This window comes from Kogia breviceps, chromosome 8 (assembly GCF_026419965.1).
Source record: "Kogia breviceps isolate mKogBre1 chromosome 8, mKogBre1 haplotype 1, whole genome shotgun sequence".
In the NCBI taxonomy this organism is placed as follows: Eukaryota; Metazoa; Chordata; class Mammalia; order Artiodactyla; family Physeteridae; genus Kogia; species Kogia breviceps.
Genome location: NC_081317.1, coordinates 18,676,193 through 18,691,719, shown reverse-complemented (window position 1 = coordinate 18,691,719; position 15,527 = coordinate 18,676,193).

The following is a 15,527-nucleotide window of genomic DNA, read 5'->3' as shown; positions in this document are numbered from 1 at the left end:
GTCCCATTTGTTTATTTTTGTTTTTATTTCCATTTCTCTAGGAGGTGGGTCAAAAAGGATCTTGCTGTGATTTATGTCATAGAGTGTTCTGCCTATGTTTTCCTCTAAGAGTTTGATAGTGTCTGGCCTTACATTTAGGTCTTCAATCCATTTTGAGCTTATTTTTGTGTGTGGTGTTAGGGAGTGTTCTAATCTCATACTTTTACATGTAGCTGTCCAGTTTTCCCAGCACCACTTATTGAAGAGGCTGTCTTTTCTCCACTGTATATTCTTGCCTCCTTTATCAAAGATAAGGTGACCATATGCATGGGTTTATCTCTGGGCTATCTATCCTGTTCCATTGATCTATATTTCTGTTTTGGTGCCAGTACCATAGTGTGTTGATTACTGTAGCTTTGTAGTATAGTCTAAAGTCAGGGAGCCTGATTCCTCCAGCTCCATTTTTTTGTTCTCAAGATTGCTTTGGCTATTCGGGGTCTTTTTTGTCTCCATACAAATTGTGAAATTTTTTGTTCTAGTTCTGTGAAAAATGCCAGTGGTAGTTTGATAGGGATTGCATTGAATCTGTAGATTGCTTTGGATAGTAGAGTCATTTTCACAATGTTGATTCTTCCAATCCAAGAACATGGTATATCTCTCCACCTATTTGTATCATCTTAATTTCTTTCATCAGTGTCTTATAATTTTCTGCATATGATCATCTCAATAGATGCAGAGAAAGCTTTCAACAAAATTCAACACCAATTTATGATAAAAACACTGCAGGAAGTAGGCATAGAGGGAACTTTCCTCAACATAATAAAGGCCATATATGACAAACCCACAGCCAACACCGTCCTCAATGGTGAAAAACTGAAACCATTTCCACTAAGATCAGGAACAAGATAAGGTTGCCCTCTCTCACCACTCTTATTCAACATAGTTTTGGAAGTTTTAGCCACAGCAATCAGAGAAGAAAGAGAAATAAAAAGAATCCAAATCAGAAAAGAGGAAGTAAAGCTGTCACTGTTTGCAGATGACATGATACTATACATAGAGAATCCTAAAGATGCTACCAGAAAACTACTAGAGCTAATCAATGAATTTGGTAAAGTAGCAGGATACAAAATTAATGCACAGAAATCTCTGGCATTTCTATACACTAATGATGAAAAATCTGAAAGTGAAATTAAGAAAACACTCCCATTTACCATTGCAAGAAAAAGAATGAAATATCTAGGAATAAACCTACCTAAGGAGACAAAAGACCTGTATGTGACTTACATTTTTAAAGAGTCTCTCCAGCTGCCAAGTGGAGAATGGATGACAGGGTGTAAAACTGGTGACAGAGAAACCACGTGGGATGCTTCTGTCATGGGTCAAGTAAGAGCTAACGGTGGCCTAAGCTGGAGTGATAGCAGTGGGGATGGAGATAACTCATTAGATGTGGGATTAATTTGGTTGCTTCTGATAGGCAGACATTGCCCATGTTCCCAACAGCCACATTATGAAAGCTCTTATTGGTGTTTCAGAGAATGTTTGCTAACAACCTGTCAGCTTAGAGAAGGCTATGGAAGCAGACAAGTGTTGTACTCACTTACTTTGATATATGACTTGTGAATAAGATAATGCAAGTTTATTCTCTCCTTTGTCTCAGAGAAGGATTTGCTTTGGGTCGTGGGGAACACTTGACAGGAGACACTTATAGGGGGTCTGTCTTTGGTATATGAGAAGCTGGAGACTGGAGCTCCTATGTGCCTCTCCAGAAAATGAAACTGTTTCCATGTCCAGAGATAATTAAATAAAAGTCTCACGGTTGCAGTGAGCAGAAAAGAAGGGCTATGATGGGCAGATTCTTGGCATAGCTGTTCAAGACACACAAGGGCTTGCCCAGTGACCAGGAGAGTAGGAGCTACTGAGGAAAACTGGCTGAGGATTAATTGAATGATGAGAAGGAGGATGAGGAGGAGAGGAAAGGGAGTTTGGGGTCTGGGACAGCGCCCGGGCTGCCTTTGTAGGCCAGTTCTCTAACAATGCATTCTGGGCGAAGTCAGGGGCTTGATTGAAGCTTAATTCAGATTCTTTGAATGTGCCTTAAGGAGACAGACTAAGAAATGATCTGATGAAATGCAATGGGAAGCAAAACTTGGCAAGGGCACAGTGGCAAATGAGCTAAGAATATGGGGAGATATCCTGCCAGACCCTCTTCCCCAAAGGACCACCCTCAGCGTATCCGGAGAAATCAATCAATTGGACAGGACTGGATGGCTCCCACCGGACAGCAATGGGGGACCCCTGTGAGAGTTGGGGGTCTTCCATTTACAAACAGGATTTGAGTCTCAACAGAGTATTAAGACGGGTCAATGAAGGCACAGGGGAGGAGCTCAATGTCTCTTAGTATCCTGTGGGCTACTCAGCAGAGCCAAATGCTATGCCCACTCCTGGACTCTGCCCACGGAATTATAGCCCTGCCTTCTACTTTGTGTGAAGGCCCTGGAGCAGGAGACGTGACATGATTTCAATGTCCCACCACACTAGGGAAATTTGTAAGAACCTTGTAGAGGGTCCACAAAATTCAGCAAGTCCACAAACCATTCCCTGCCCTTGCACTTGAGCAGCCCAAATTTCCCTGTGCTGCCTCTTTCCTCTCTTGTGCATTCTTAGTTCTCTTCTGTGAATGTCTAGCTTGATATACGCATGATCCACTCAGGCGGTCACCTCCCCATGAATGTCTTCCTATTCGCCATTCACAGGGTCATCTGCCAGGGACATCAAAATGAAAGGTTGGAAAGAACTTCATATAGACATTCTCCTTTTTATATATTCAACTTCTTCCTGCACCTCTCATCAATTTTATAAGTGAATTTATACCAAGAAAACCTCTTTACAGTATCCAAAGTGCTTTACCCAATATATCTCTGCATCTCACTCTAATTTTGTGAAGTAGCTATTATTCTCCCCAACTGACTGGTGAGGAAACAGGCTCAGAGAGGGTGACACCTGCCCAAAGTCACACAGCAAGTTCCATGCAAAAGAAGGGCCTAGCACCCAGGTCTCTTGGTTTCCATCTATCTCACTCACCCCTATCTAATGCTGTTTTCATTATCTTATTTTCTTAATCTGCCATCTCAAAGGGTAAAATAGAACAAAATAGTATTCTCTGTTCCCATGTCTACACAAATGTGGATACACCCTCTAGTTTACTTTCCTTTAGCTCAGCTGAGACAAACTCTCATCTGGAAAAAATTTGTTTCTTAACATTTCCAGGCTCATTGACTGCCCCCTCCAACCTCATACTTTTTAATCCAACCCTCTCCCCCATGACTATTCGTAATGATTTTTTAAAAAACACACAAAAAACCAAAAACCTGTTATTTCACACTACTGTCTGTTCCTTTGCAAAATCTCCCTTCCCTATTCCAATTACCCTCCCCAGTCTTTGACTTAGGAGACTTCTACTCATCCTTTGAGTGCCAGGAATACTACCCTTGACTTCCAAGAGGGTTGAATGGTTTGTCTCTGCTCTCACAGCCTCTTCTCTGTGTTTCTTCCATCATAGCACTTATCAAACTATATTATAATTGCCTGTTCACATTCCTTGCCTCCCCTTCTGGCCCAGAAGCCCCTTGAGGGCAGGGAGTTCCTATCTTTAGCATTTAACACAGATTTTGACCCATACTAGCAGGCGCTCAAGAAATATCTCTGGCCCTGATCGGAAATCACACACTACACAGAGATAGTTACATTTCTAGGAAATTAGTTTCTAATAAGTAAATAACCATTTTCTTGCATCTAGAAGCAATTTCATTGGCCTTTTCTTATAATCGTACCTGCAATAAAATATTCAGTTCTGAAGTATTCAGTAAGATGAGTTTTGACTTCTGTATATACCTTAGTAACCAACATCCCCAATAAGCATAGACTACTGCCACCTGTATTCTTTTTGCTTTCATCCCACAAGAGCAGTCTTCTAAATACCTTGGCCCAAGCTAAGAATCCTGGTTTTAAATCCATATCTGAATGTGATCTGTCCTTTACAAGTGCAAATCTTGGCCCGAAGGACCATGATGGCTGCAGCCAATTGGCAGGATCATGATGCAATGCATAGCATGACTCTTTTGAGCAGAAATGGCACATCTGTAATGTATAGTCAGCCAAATAACATTTTGTATCCCTCTCATTCATGGTCAGTGGTCAGTGCAAAACCTTCCCTTCTCCTGGCCGAAGCAAAGAAGTCCCAAGCAATCCAAATCAGCTAGGAACAGATCATGGAGTCCAGGGTCTTAAATTATCCTTAGGCTTGTGGCCTGGTTTTCCTCTGGTCCTGGAGAATGTCTTTTCCTTCCATGGATTGTGAGCCAATGTTTCTTTTCCTGCTGATTTATGACCTCCTATAAATTAACAGAGGCCTTTCAAACTGGGAAATTCACATCCCAAAGACATGAATCTTCCATACGTAATTCCTCCCCGAGGAAGCCAGAGTTAGCTCTCAATTACATACAGTGATGGAGATGCATGGTGGCTGAAACGATACAAGTGCTACTTCTATTCCAATTGGAACCGTCACGCCAAGTCCTAGGAAGAGAACAGTCAGATTTGTAACCCAGAAGCATGAAAGCTTTGCTTGCTCAGGGCAGAGGAAGGGGTTTGATCCATCTTCAGTTACAGTAAATATTGGTTTGTTGAATACGTCCCATGAGATGAGAGATACAAGGGCACAGGAACACACTGTCTCCTTTCAAAGGCTTCTCAGTTGGTAGTGAAGAGAGATACATCAATGACTATATGCAAGCTAATGTTTTCCCCTTGTTTGGAGATTATTTTTTTTACCAGTATTTTAGTGATTGGGGCATCAAAAGTCACAATGAAATGGAAAACAAGACACTAAATCACAATTTTATTGTCTGGTACTGCATTTCTTTTATTCATTTCTTCTTTTCTTTTAACATTCACCAAGTGTTGTTAGGTACCAAATTTTGTGCTGGGGACCAGGAATAATGTCAGAAAGAAGAGGTGGTCCTTAACTGCAAGGGGTTCATAACGATGGTGGCTGAGGATTTGTGGGCTGTGCTCACAAATCGTACATCAGGTAGGTACAAATGTGGAGTAAAACAGAGATTCAAAGTTTGAGGTAGAAAATTTACTTATGGGTTGTATCTCTCTTAAGCTGATTTTTTTTCTTACTGAGAAAGGAGAAAATGGGTTACAGTAGAAAAAGCTCAGAACAAGGAATCAGAAGGCTGGCCGTCTACTCCCAGATCCTTTTCCCATTAGCTGGTGATTTGATAAAAGTCATTTGAACTCTTAGCCCCAATTCCTTCATATGTACAATGGGAGAAATGCTTACCCTGGGAGCTGGAAGTTGTGCGTGTGTGTGTGTGTGCGTGTGCGTGTGCATGTGTGTGTGTGTGTGTGAGTGCTTGATAAGAATCATCTACGTACAATTCATTCTTCCACACATTCACCACCCATTTATTCATTCCTCCGAATAAACCTTTGTTTATCCTATACAGTAGTTTTTTGTAGCTGCTGCAACAAATTACCACTAACTTGGTGACTTAAAAGAACAGAGATCTATAATCTCACAGTTCTAGATGCCAGAAGTCAAAAATTGTATCACTGGGCTGAAATCAAGGTGTAAGCAGGGAAGACTCTAGGGGAGAATTTTGCCTCTTCCAGCTTCTGATGGCTGCCAGCATTCCTTTGCTTGTGGCCACATCACTCTAATCTATATCTCTGTAGTCATATTGCCATGAGATTATATGAATCAAGTATTTAGCACCATTAGTTCAGGATATTAAGTAAGTACTCGACAGATATCAGAAACTACCAACATTAGACATTCATGGTCTAGAGTTAAAAGTCTTTGTCCTTTCCATTGGAGAACTCAAGATCTAGTTGAGAAAATATGAAATAAACAGGTTCAATGAAGTACAATAATTGCTATTAGCAAGGAAAGTCATGGCTGTGGGAGCACAGAGTTGAGCCATATATCCTGCAGGATAGGAAGGAGATGGAGGAATCTTGATAGATAAGAAGTTGTTAACCCAGAAGGAAAAGAGAATGCAGGTGGGGCAGCATGTGCAAAAAAAGGGCATGATAGCAGATGAATGGATAAGGAAGATGTGGTACATATATACTATGGAATACTACTCAGCCATAAAAAAGAACAAACTAATGCCATTTGCAGCAACATGGATGCAAGGACAGATTATCATACTAAGTGAAGTAAGTCAGAAAGAGAAAGACAAATACCATATGATGGGCTTCCCTGGTGGCACAGTGGTTGAGAGTCCGCCTGCTGATGCAGGGGACATGTGTTCGTGCCCCGGTCCGGGAGGATCCGACATGCCACGGAGTGGCTGGGCCCGTGAGCCATGGCCGCTGAGCCTGCGCGTCCAGAGCCTGTGCTCCGCAACGGGAGAGTCCACAACAGTGAGAGGCCCGCGTACCAAAAAATATATATATATATATACCATATGATATCACTGATATGTGGAATCTAAAATATGGCACAAATGAACTTATCTACAAAGCAGAAACAGACTCACAGACATAGAGAACAGACTTGTGCTTGCTAAGGGAGAGGGGGAGAAGGGAGAGGGATGGAGTGGGAATTTGGGGTTGGTAGATGGAAACGATTACAATCAGAATGGATAAACAACAAGGTCCTACTGCATAGTGCAGGGAACTCTATCAGTCTCCTGAGCTAAACCATAATGGAAAAGAATATTAAAAAAAGAATGTATGTGTAAAACTGAGTCACTTTACTGTATAGCAGAGATTGGTACAACATTGTAAATCAACTATATTTCAATTTTTAAAAAATCAATAAAAAATTTTAAACTTCTGTTTGATAAAAACTGTTTAAAAGGTGAAAGAAAAAGGTCATGATAAAGGGCAGGGCTTCCTGGGGAATAATATGGAATCTGAGCAGCCCCAGAGAGATGCCAGGGGCTGGTTTGTGTGGGGCTGTTAGTGCCAGGCGGGTTCTGCTTGCTGGGCACTCAGCCGGTGCAGTTGCCCACACCCTGCACTTAAAAAGATCTTGTGCTTTGCTTAATGCTTTGCTCTTGCTGTCTTGAAATTCCTAATAGTTTTTTTTAACAAGTTCTGCATTTTCATTTTGCACGGGGCCCTGCAAATTCTGTAGCTAGTCCTGGTGCCAAGAAAAAGAGTGTAGGCTTTTGCTTAAGGACAAGAGCTTCCTATTAAAGGATTTTAAGCAGAGAAGAGCATAAACAGACGCAGGTTTTGAAAACGTCAGTCACAAGTTGTTTCTGGGGAGAAAGATGGATGGGATGGCAGTGGAGAGGCTGTGGTAACCGTTGAGGTTAGAGGGTCTGGCCTTAGGAAGGGAGGACAGGACGGAGGCAACATCAGAGTTGATATATTTAGTGAGTAGAAGTAGTGGTCATTGGATGCTAAAGGTACAGAGAAGAGAGAAAATCAGGATCATTCCCATGGTTTTAGCCCCAATGATGGGATGAGGGAGGACCACTGATGAGACAGGGAACCCAGGCATTAAGTAGCAGCAAATTCCGTAAGGAATAATGCTCTTGAGTTGCAAGGGATTGCAGAACTCTCCTCCTCCTCCTCCTCCCCTGCATCTCCCCTTCCCCGTGTCCTTTTCCCTTTCTTCTCCCTCCTCCTTCTTTCTTTTGTGGAGCTGGGGAAATCAGACGAATCCAATAGGAAAAAGTGAGACAGATTTCAGACTTTACAACAAGTGTCTTTTCCTTTCTGTCCCCCAAACAGCTTTCAAGCTGCCAAGAGCTTTCCTACCTAGTGGTCTTTTTCCTGCAGATCTGATCCCCCTGACTCTAAGGTTTGTCTAACTATCCTCACCTCCCTCCACACACCCATGCCTTTCCACACTCACCACACACACATAGACACTTAACTCACTTATATCCTCATTCTTCTGGCTGTTTAATTGACAAGTCCCGGGGAAAGTCTTCACTGTTTTAAGCATTGCCTCCAAGCCCGCTACCATGACACACATGTGACACATCACGCACGCACACAAAGGCACATACACTTCATTCTCCACTATATACTTCCCTGATTTCCCGTCCTTTGCATTTTTTTCAGGACCGTCACAACAACAATAATACGTAAATGTTTGTGCAATGCCCCTTCTCTCCCATGAATCCATAAGCATCAAGAGACAAAAACCATGTCCACTTTGCTCGCTGTGTCACAGAACCTGGAAAAGAATAAGTGATAAATTAATATTTTCTGAATGCAGCAACAGAAATGAATGAAAGAATGAATGATGAACGCGAGAGGTGGATTATAATGATGACGGAGGAAGCCACCCGGAACACACAGAACACATAACGCGAATCTTTGGGAGGCCTGTGTACTCTGACCCTGTAAAATGGGTCTCTGGCTAGAAAGATCTAAGAACGGCAGCTCTCAAAGTGGGATATTAGACGACTTGATTACAGTGAGAATTGCATATTGATCAGCACTTTACAGTTTATAAACTGCTTTTACTAGAAGTAGCTCATGTGATTCACCCAGCAGTGCTGAATCAGAGGAGTTATTATTCCCAATTGCAAATGAGAGAAAGGAGACTTGGGAGATGCTGTAATTGCCTCAGATGTCACCAAGGTGAAGTGGCAGGATTAATGTTCCCCTGCATGTGTATCTGACTCTGCAGCCTGTGCTTTCCTCTCCTCATCTTGGTGCCACTTAAGCTAGTAGGCGTTTACCAAGCACCAGCTCTGCGTCGGGCCCTGTGCTGTGTGCTCCGGCTGCCGAGATGAACTTGACTCTGCAGTGAGAGGTAACTGGGGCTAGGCAGGATGGCACATACCCAGTGTGAAAGGGGCCCCGTAGAGGGGACAGATGAGTCAGCTCTGGGGCTGGCTCGGAGTTGGGAGCCAAGCACACAGAGCCAGGCAGAGGCAGTGGCTTCCTGGCTAATCCCTGGCAAGCTGGGGTGCTGGAGCACTTGAGAAACGATCTCAGAGACGCATGGGGAGGGCCTTGGCCCAGCTCACTCGGCTGCTAGCTGTCAGCTCCTTGGGGGGGCCCGCTCAGTGGGGGACGAGGGAACTGACTTCCATCCTCAGTCCTTCCACGGCCTTTTGCCCCCCTTTCAGTCCTCTCTCCCTTTCCCGGCATTTTCTCTTCCTGGATTCTCATCACAGACCTGGTTCTGAGTAAAGAAATAGCTGACAAGATTCACAGTCGTGCTCCCATGAATAAGCAGAGAAGGGAACCGTGTCTATTCGGAAAAGGTCAAGGAAAGGGATATGAAAAAGAATATGTATATACATATGTATAACTGAATCACTTTGTTGTACACCAGAAATGAACACAACATTGTAGATGCACTATTCCTCAAGAAAAAAATTTTTAAAAAGAAAAGGGAAAGTCACACGGACCCTAAGAGAAGTAAAGACCGATAGTGGGATAGCGTTCCGTGTGGTTGTGACTTTATGTACCTGTGTGAGTCGTATCTGAAGTGGAGTGACGAGGTCCGTTACAGAGAAAGCGAATTCCTTCACTTACTTTGGAGCAGGGCGGAGCATGTCTTCTGAAGGGGCATAATTTGGTGTACTTCCCCACTCTCCCGTTGAAGTGTGATGGTGGTGAATTGCATCATCATCTTGAGGCTTAGTTTCCTCCTCTATAAAGTGAGGACAAGAATACCTACCCTATGGGGTGATTGTGAGAATTAAATCAGAGAACATATGGGAAGTGCTTGGTCCAGCATCTGTTTTATGGCTGCTTTTTGCCAAAGGGGAGCTGTTCATATGATCTTTCATTCAACTCACATTTACTCTGATCTTCTGGACACCGGACGGAGAATGTACAGATCAGTCACAGACCTTGATCTCAGGAGCTAGATTAAGAGTGGAGAAAGATACATGAAAGCAAGTATCCAATGAGTTCGAAGTACTCGTTGAGACAGAAAAATGACAAAGAACTTTGAGAGCACAGAAGAAAATGGGATCTTTCTGAACTGGGGGATAGAGGGAGTCAGAGAATCCTTCACAGGGGGAGGAATGAGTTGAAGTTCTCTGCTAGAGATATCTGGGGGAGGGATCCACCAGCACAAGGCCGCAGAGTTAGCCGGTGACTCGGTCAGTATGGGGGCTTCCTGACAATGGCCCTTTATCAACCTGATGCATTTTGAAGACTTCGGTTTGGGTTAGGAAGAGAACTTGTGATACCTTGGGTGACTGACGTGAAATGAAACAGTCGGAACATTTAAGAACACAGGCTTTGGAGTCAAAGAGCTGGGTTCAAACCTGGACTTCATTGCTTTACTTACTAGCTGTGCCATTTCAGGCGAGTTACTTCACATCTGTGGACCTCACTTTCATCATCTGCAAAATAGTGGAACTAGATCCAGCTTCAAAGAACTGGCCCAAGGATGCAGGCACAGCACTTATTACAGCAGCTGGTACCCAGTGAATGATGTGTGTGTGTGTGTGTGTGTGTGTGTGTGTGTGCATAAGAGAGAGCAAGAGTGAGAGAGTTTGTGCATATGAGTTAGCATTTAGTGAGTGCTTACTCTCTATGGTAGAAACTGTGCTAATTATTATATGTGCGTGATCAGGTGAAATGGGTTCTATCAAACCCATCTTACAGAGGGGAAAATAAAGTTTCAGAGAAGTCAAGTAATTTGTCTTAGGTCACAAGACTAGAAAATGGCAGAGCCAGGATTCGAATCAGTTTGCTCGATGTAAAAGCACTTAAGTATTGGTTGCCCTTCTAATACCCACTGAAGTGCAAGCTGCCTCTCTTGGCCTTGAGCTACTCTCTGTGGCTAAGTTTCCAGTTAACATGCAGCCCAATCAGAATTAGAGACCCTTTGAAGAATGAAGTCCCCAAAATAGCAGGTTGCGACTCTTGGGGGAGAAGGTCCCCCACCCAATGCTTCCTCAAAAGCCTCGGAGGAAGGAAAAAGAAGTGAGGAGAGAGGACTTTACTCAAAAAAGTTGACACATGTTTTCCAGGAGCTGCCTCCAGAGATGGGATGGAGATTCTGAGCATAGTGGTTTTAAACGTCTCATTCAGTTTTTCATTATTGCTTCAGGCCTGGGCAAGATTGGACCGTTGAGTTCAAAGCAAAAAATGGAAAAAAAAAAGGCTTTAAACTGCAGGTTGAAGGAAACCGTTTCACTGTGTCTGTTTCACATGGTTCTGCTTGTGGGAATGAGCTAACCAGATTCTACTGCCCTGGTTATCTCCGGAAAGGGGGATCCTGTTTGGAGAAGCTATAGGGAGTGAGAAAGAGATTTGGAAAAAATGGGCTTTAGCTTTGAAGAGATGGGATTGACTTTGCACAATGGGTTTCCTGAATTGCACTGCTTGATAGCCCACTGTCTGAGTGGTACTGTGTGCTCTGCCTGGTGCTGGGCATTAGAGGGGTCCTGTAGGAGCAGAAGAGATGTCGTTTCTAAGTGATCTGATAGTGGAGTTTGTCCAAAGTACAGAACTAGCACAGAGAAGGGCATGATGAACTAATTCTAGGTCAGTTTTTTTTTTCCTTTTATAAGTCTTATTGTAAACACAGGGGGAAATATGTCTTTTCAAAATGATACTTTCATGGAAGGAGGCTGAGTAAATATAAAGATTCATAGGAAGATGAAGAAGTGCTTCCGGGCACTTGTTTCTTAAGAACCACACCGGCAAGTTCAAGTTTCCATCTACCCTTTTCTCATCACAAGTGCAGCTACCATCCCTCCCTCACACACTCAGTCTGGCTTTTCTCTAGTTGGAAGCAGAGCAGTGGAAATTATAAGGGCACAGAGGAGCCTCCCTAACACAAGTTTCCCTCACCATGCATGCTATTGTTCAGCACAGACTTTCTCACGTTCAAGACATTATCAGAAATAAATAAGCTTAAAAATGTTCCTTCTTAGAATGGGTTCCACTGAGCATTCAAAGAAGAGATTTTAGTTTAAAGGTTGCTGTAAAGATGGGGAAATCCTTCCTTTAAATCTAATGAAAATGATAACAAGAAAAAGAAAGAAAAGCAGAAGAGAGATAAAACCTACTTTGTCTTCAGTGAAAGTGGAAATAGTTATGATCCCAAACCACAAACTTTGATAATCTTCTTACCTGTGAAATCTGGTCTGTGACAAGGGGGTGGATGCCCAGAACATGTGTGACTTCTCAAACCTGGAACTGGGTGCAGATTTCCCTAGAAGTGTCACAATCCTGAAAAGACTATTCTGTGATCCTTTGATTAAGCAGGAGAATCGAAGACTGTGGCCAGCCCAGGAAGAAGAGAGATGATGCTATGTGAAACCACTGGCTTAGAGGCAGGCTCTGTGCACTGGCATTTGGAATTGTTTATGATTTAGCCCACCAAATCCTCCTTCCCCATCTAGTCTTGACACTCCTTCTCTGAGAAAGAGGATCTGAAGGGTGGAATCAATACGATGATCACCAGATCACAAATCAGAAAGCCTGTGACATACAGAGTTTAAATGGGAGCCTACCTGATCACCTAAATACCTAAAATCGAAAGAAACATTTCCATTTCCAGCAATGGAAATGTTAAATTTGGTGAAAGTGTTCTGGAAAACCAACAAAATAAAAATCCTGCCACCTTCATTGACTTTCCCATCTTTTACTTCTGCACCCCTCACCATGCACGATAATTGTTCAGCCAATATTTTGTCACATTCAAAACATTATCAGCAAGAAATAAGCATAAAAATCTGTGCATAGATACTTAATAGTCAAAGACATGGGGGGGGGGGAAGAAAATATATCCCTGGGGGAAGAGTTCAAGCCAATCGTTTTTTAGTTCCTAAAGGTTGCAAGGAAATTAGTTACCTTGATAGCTCATTTGCATAAAAAATGAGCTATCAGCTGAAAAGCAAGGATTTTAGTAAAAACTTAAATCATAATAGAAGGTGAGAAGAGCTCAAGAAATAACTGAAGAAAAATGTAAAGTGTCACTGAGGTTAAAGTCACATGAAAATTTCCCAAAGTAGAATCAACTTAACTGAAAGCATAGTCAAGGACAAGGTTCTCCTTGAAAAAAAAAAAAAATCACATAAGAAAATGTTTTATAAAATAAAAAATGCTTTAATGGAAAGAAACATCAGTGTATCCTGCCCAAAATTTTTATATAGAATGATAAGCACAGATCCTAGTAAATTTATTATATTCCATGACTACTATTATACTACTGATAATAATAATAGAAATAATATAGAAGGAAAAAGTTCAGGCTTGCCTTATGCTTTTCCACAACAAACACTCAGAAAATAGTGGAATAGTGTCCATAAAGTTTGGAGGGAAAGAAATTAGACTCATTAATTTTATATCTAGCTGAGTTTGTCCTTGGAATATTAAGGTAATAGATCTACATCCTGAAACATGCAGAAATTCAACGTTCGGCATGCATAAATCATCCTTGGAATTAAAGAACAGAGACTAGACAAAGAAATGCACCCAATGAAGAGATGAAATTTAAAAACTTAGGAGTAGAGAAGTCATAGTGAAACAGATTGATGGTGAACTTTAAATCCATTTAAATATATAACCAATACTAATGACTCAGTGTTCTGTTACCTAGTAGAAAAATATTTTAAAACTTGCCAATGAGAAATAATATTTAAAATCAGGAAATGGGGAAAGAGAGGATTCAAGAGATACTATTTAGGGTGGAAGCATATAATTTTAAAATATGTCTCCAATTACAATGTTTTAAATAAAATTTCCCCTCTTTAACTTTACAGGGGGTTTTAATAAGTGAGGTCTATTTTTAAATTTTTTAATTTAATTTTTATTTTATATTGGAGTATATTTGATTTACAATGTTGTATTAGTTTCAAGTGTACAGCAGAGTGATTCAGTTAAGTGGGATCTACTTTTATAAGAAAATGTTTACTTAAATTTCAGTAACTCCTTTAGTTTTGAGTTGGGTTCTATTTTCTGTTAAATTCAATAAAACTGAAAATAATTCTTTATATTTTTAATGGCCTATATTGGACCGTAATTTCACTGAACAGTGACATAGGTAATGACTGGTTTTAAAAATGTATTTATCAGATGTAAAGAGCAAACTTATGGATACCAAGGGGGGAAGGCAGGGTGGCATGAACTGGGAGATTGGGATTGACATATATACACTACTATGTATAAAATAGATAATTAATGAGAACCTAGTGTATAGCACAGGGAACTCTACTCAGTGCTCTATGGTGACCTAAATGGGAAGGAAATCTAAAAAAGAGGAGATATATGTATATGTATAGCTGATTCACTTTGCTGTACAGCAGAAACTAACACAACATTGTAAAGCAACTCTACTCCAATAAAAATTGATTTAAAAAGTGTATTTATCTGTGCCTTTTTTTCTTAATCAAAGAATACATTCTAATGAAATAGTAGAATGCCAATCAATTAGAGTTAGGTTGAAATGAAAATCTATGAACACAAAGAAAGAAAAAGAATAAAGATATGATGATTGGAAATTGGGAAACATGTACTGTGCCTTTGGACAATTCAATATAATAATAAGCCATAATCAGTAGTAAAGGAAAATGTTGTAGGAAATAAGTGTTCCCACTGTGAGTTCTGCAGAGCTTAACAACTCTCATAGTCTATAGACCTCTTATTGCATCTGATATTAATATGCCCCTTGCATTCAAAATACAACAGTTTCTCACATATTTAACCCTTTCAAAGGTTATCAGAGAAGTCTTCAGGGCTCACATTTGGTGGAATCTGCTTCTATCTTCTGAAATCTGTAACGAAGGAGAACTATATTTCTCTTTCCAGAGTTCTATCATTGGACTCTGGACTCTGAGATCTGTTACCCTGATGAGTGTTCGTACGCTCTGTGAAGGATTTAGATTGTGTGTTGTGTTTTCTTATGTTTATTCACCATCCTTCAGAATCTGGCAGAGGGCTTGCCATATAGTGGTACTTAATAAATATTTGTGAACAGAATAGACAAATGAATAATGCATGCATAAATGTTAAGCATACATGAACATTCCCTAACTTTATTTTTTTATTTTCATTTTATATTGGAGTATAGTTGATTAACAATGTTGTATTAGTTTCAGGTGTACAGCAAAGTGCTACAGTTATCTATATACATGTATCTATTCATTTTCAAATTCTTTCCCATTTAGGTTATTACAGAATATTGAACAGAGTTCCCTGTGCTATACAGCCGGTCCTTGTTGGCAATCTATTTTAAATATATTAGCAGTGTATATGTCAATCGCAAATTCCCAATCTATCCCTCTCCCTCACCTTTCCCCCCTGGTAACCATAAGTTCGTTCTCCATGGCTTCCCTGACTTTAAAGAGCCTCTGCTCTCTGCTACATTATACTCCCTTCCCTAAGCTCTGGAGAAAGGAACAGTAGACATTCTAATCACGAAATCTGTTGTCAGTGTCAAGGGACACTTTAGCAGCCTACACTGGCCTGTGGTTCTGCCATGTATGGTTATCCTTCTGATATGTTATGAGTTTGAGAAAGAAAAAAGTATGAGAAGAGATTTTGTCTGCAGATACAAAGAAATAAAAAATGACATTCCAAGATCCTTAGGC